A 4,971-nucleotide genomic window follows, 5' to 3' on the forward strand; every position below is an offset into this window, starting at 1 on the left:
TGTATGTTTCCTGTTTGCAGGTGCTTTGCACTGAAATTATGAGTTTTATATTCATAATGTAAAATTGTATGAAAAATAAATTCATGTAAATATTCTGTTCTTTTATTCCTCAGTTGTCGTAGTTGCTAATCAATTGCAATTTTAACATTTTTAACTAGGTTGAATTGTTACAAGTTATTATTTGAAATATGAAATTACATGTTGTCGATGTTTTGGAAATAATATACATATTGTCTGAAAATATTGTTAAAAAATTTGTTTAATTATCTGAGTTAATTTACGAGAAATTCTACTTTCTTTGATAATAAATCTGAAATTAATAATAAGTTACTTTAAAAAACTGTAAAGAATTAACACTGTATGGCAGTATATAACAGTTAGTTAACTGTTTAATATTTATGAAATCCAAATTGATATAAAAGTTTTCAATTTTCTTTTCACTGGATCAAGGTAATGTATGGTTAATATAAAATTTTAATCCCCATTTTTATCTTTTATTTTATTTTAACAATAAATAAAATTACACTGAACATGTCCCTGAAGGTATGCAACTCAGATTTCTTTGTATGTAAGGGTGGTTATTTTTATTAACTAGTAAAAGTTCTAAAAGTTTAATATAATATTTTACAAGTATTTAAAAATGTTGCGATCAGATAATTAAACATAAAACAAGTTAATTAAAAATTCATTAATTTTTACATATAATTAAAAAGAAATATGAATTTCATAATTTCTTAATTTTAGGAACGAGAATTAAATATGAATTTTATTTTTTATATTATATATTTGTAACTATATATATGTATGTTTGTAAAAAATTCTCAACGTCCCAAATATTATATAAATTTGTTCAAAGATTATTGTATCATATTAATAAATATTGATAAAATAATACAAAGATATTCCTCAAAATTAAATTATATGAACATTTCACATCATATTGAGCTTTCAATAACCAAATAATAAATAATTTGTAAGGACCTATTAACTTTTTCCTTTTTTATTATATTTTTTCGTTTTTACAATATTAGAATATTGTTTTAAACAGATTTTAATGACATTAGAGTTCAGACAATGTGCACATTTATTTTTGAAAATATTAAATTTATTTTGTTTATTTTATTATTTATTCTCTCAAATAAATAATGCAATTGAAAATTTAGTTAATCACAGAGTTATGTCTGTCACTTTGTGTAGGTATATGGTATCTAATTAAGCAATTTGCAAACGTATTTAACCTTATGCATGATTTATATACTCCTATTTAAGTAAATTAGGTGTAATTTCTCAATTGTAGGCACTTTAGTAACAGCTTTTAGTCAGTCCACATTAAAGTATAGCACTATAATATTTCTTTAAAAGTAAATTTACGATGAAATATAATCAAGAACATATGGATCTAACAAGAAAATTTTCAACATTACTGGGAATGTGGCCTGTTAAATTATCAGGGTGGAGATCGAGAGCTTATAAAATGTATACTGACACGATTCTAGTAATGTATTGTCTATTTGTGCTATCTCTACTAATAAAATTACTGGAAATTATTGGGAAAGACTTTAAAGAAATGGATAAATCCTTATCTGTGGTATTGCCAGTTTGTTTCTTGGGATACAGATATATTATATGTAGATCTCAACCCATTCAGGAATGTATAATAATGATTTATGATTTAGAGAAGAAATATTTACAACTTGCAGATGAAGAAATGAAAAAAATTCATTATGCATATAAATGTTATTCAAATAAGATAACAGTAATATTCCTTAGTTCTTCGATTTGTATACTTTTTTTTGTACTTAAACCAATTGTGCATAATATGCAATATTATAAATCATTTAATGGAACAACTGATGATTATAAGTTTGACATGATGTATCAGACATGGTTACCTTTCAATGAAAATAAACATCATATATTAACATTTTTTATTCATCTTATTGTAGGTAAGCAACATAAAATAAAAATGAAATTGTGAATAAATTTTACTGCTTGCTTCAGGCGCAACGTACTGTGGAAATATATATTTATGTACAGTTTGTTTTATCGTCAATATATTGATATTTATCATAGGACAATTAAAGATTTTACAGTATAAATTTAAAAACTTTACTCAAATTTCAAAATTGTACAGAGATAAACATAAACTTTCTGTTTTGAATGCTCAAAGTAAACTTCTAATCGAATGCATTATTCAACATCAGGATATAATTAAGTAGTATAATAAAAAATAATTTAACTGATAAATAAATTAAATTATTTTTCAGTTTGAGTGACAAATTTCGAGATGCTTTCAGTACATATTTCTTTTTTGATTTCGTTACGGCAGCTTTACAGATGACATTAGTTCTTATAGTTGCTCTCCTGGTACGTAAAATATTATAAATAATTCATTTTTTTAATTTTTATTTTCAAGGAACGAAAATTAAATGTGGATGTTATTAGTTCTATTCTACATATTTTAACTATTTTTGCTCAGTGTTTTATGTTTTATAAACCATCACACGACTTATTTGATGAAAGCATTGCTATATCGCAAGCAATATTTGAAAGTGAATGGTATCTATGCCAAGTTGAAATACAAGCAGCTTTATTGATTGTTATTATGCGATGCCATAAACCCTTATATATGAGTATTGGACCTTTTTATAGAATTAGGGTGTTTTTACTTGGAAAGGTTTGTGTCTCTTAATAAATTATAATTTTTTTATCAATTCTCCACATCTGATAATTTTAGGTTAGTCAGACGTTTTATAAATCTATATGTTTCTTATACCAAAGATTGTAAAAAGTACCCACCTGTCTCCACTTATAATGTGCTACACTTTTGAGGATGACTTGGAAAATGGTTAAACACATGCACATAACTAAATATGTATTATCGATTTAATAATAATAAAATAATAACAGTAAACAATCAAATTTTCATTTTATTAACCATTCTGTCAATTTTTAAATTACTCACTTTTTATTATTATATAACTTAATAATATATATACTTTAACTTAATAATAAAAGGTGAGTAATTTAAAAAAATTTTATTGAATAAACGAAAGGTATTCATTTAAAACCGACCATTTCATCTTTTGTGTAAAATGAGAGTTTCTTTTAAATTTTAATCTCAACAGTTGCTGTTGCGCATTCGCCATAATTTAAACTAAGATAACATTGATAAAATTTATATTATGAACAACCCAACTCGTGATTATTTTTCTGAAACGAAATTACGTCATTTTAGAATTAAACGTTAAAAATGTGGATTAAGAATAGGAAGAATATTGTTTCCATTGTTCTGAAAAATACAGTGTTTTATTTAGAATCAGTAATTCATTCAGTCGTATTACATCCTTTAGAAATTCTGTATTGTTGAGGTCAACTCTGTTAGCCACCATCATTTTAATTGTTAAATTTATTGTAATAATAATTTACTATTCCTGCAGGTTGACTTAATACAATTGATCATAATTTATGAATAATCGTTTAAATGTAATTTTGTAAAATGGGTTACTAACTAAACCATTAAAGTAGTTATGTGGATACGACCTGAAGTATTTATTGAAAAAATATATATTCATAGCAATCAATGACCCATCATTTGAATGTAATTTCGCATAATGGGTTCTTAAACCGTTGTGAATTATTAAAAGACAATTGTTGAAACACGTGTAACCTTCAGAAATTAAAGTTCCTTTCCGCTTAACTAACAAGATGTATACTAGCTAACGTAAGATAATAAGTTTTCTTTTATTAACAAATATAAATATCACAATCCCATGAGTTTGGTTACCTTTAGAGGATACCCTTGATTTCTTTTAACCCACATATAGAACACTATGCATTAACAAAATTATTGGGTATGTGGTATGTTAAATTATCCGAGTGGAAGTCTACAGCTTATAAAATAACTAACTCAATAAATTCCATTCACATAGAACTTTTTTAATGTTAATGATTTTTAATTTAAATGTGCTGTTCCTAAGATTCGTATTTTTATTTCGAAGTCTATCCTATATTAAGAATAATTATAATAATTGAGTAACCGCAAACATGTTTGAAATGACGCATGATGCAGTTTTAATGAAACCAATTAAGTAAATTGGTCAATTATATTATATCTATTTCTGCATAAAATTGCTTTTGACATTCAGTCTTGTATATTTCGTACAACAGAAGCTGTTGTATAAAATCATTCAAGCCACTGAGTTGTAGTATAATGAAATATCATCAAGAACATATGAAATTGATAAGAAAATGTTCAACTTTTATTGGTATATGGCCTGTTAAGTTATCTGGGTGGAAATCTAGAGCATACAAAATGTATTCAAATTCGGTTATAATAATGAGTGGTCTGTTTGTACTATCTATGCTAATTAAGCTATTAGAATTAATATTTGTGGAGAAAGACTACAAAGAATTCGTAAATTCTTTGACAGTGATTATCCCATTTTGTTTTGGAGGATATAGATACATTATATGCACATCTCGGAACATTCGGGAATGTTTAATTATGGTCTACAATATAGAAAAGAAAACTTTAAAGTTTGCAGATGAAAACATAAAAAAAATTCATAGCATGTATACACTCTATTCAGTGAGTATTATAGTGGTTTTTTATAGTTTTAATGTGAGTGTCCTTCTATATATTGCCAAAGCCACGATTCATAACATAAACATTTATAAATCATTTAATGGAACAAATGGTGATTGTAAGTTTGACATGATATATCAGACCTGGTTTCCCTTCGACGAAAATAAGCATTACGTATCAGGATTTTAAATGAATGTTATATTTGGTAAAAAATATAAAACGAAAATCGAAACATATTACATGAACATTATATTTCAGGTGCAATTTACGGTGGAAATATTTATTTTTGCACGGTTTGTCTAATCGTCAATATTTTGTTTTTCCTAACAGGTGAATTAAAAATATTACAATATAAATTTAAAAATTTTACGAGCCTCACGAAA

The 4,971-nt window shown here is 25.3% G+C and overlaps 1 long non-coding RNA gene across 1 annotated transcript; it reads left to right on the top strand.

Annotated features, from left to right (window-relative positions):
- Positions 1-2,113: 2,113 nt before the first annotated feature.
- On the top strand, positions 2,114-2,911 carry LOC126266238 (uncharacterized). Its single transcript, XR_007548687.1, has 4 exons — positions 2,114-2,215; positions 2,268-2,367; positions 2,417-2,677; positions 2,738-2,911. It is a non-coding gene; the product is annotated as an uncharacterized LOC126266238 (long non-coding RNA).
- The last annotated feature ends 2,060 nt before the right edge of the window (positions 2,912-4,971 follow it).

Source organism: Aethina tumida, chromosome 7 (genome assembly GCF_024364675.1).
Source record: "Aethina tumida isolate Nest 87 chromosome 7, icAetTumi1.1, whole genome shotgun sequence".
NCBI lineage: Eukaryota > Metazoa > Arthropoda > Insecta > Coleoptera > Nitidulidae > Aethina > Aethina tumida.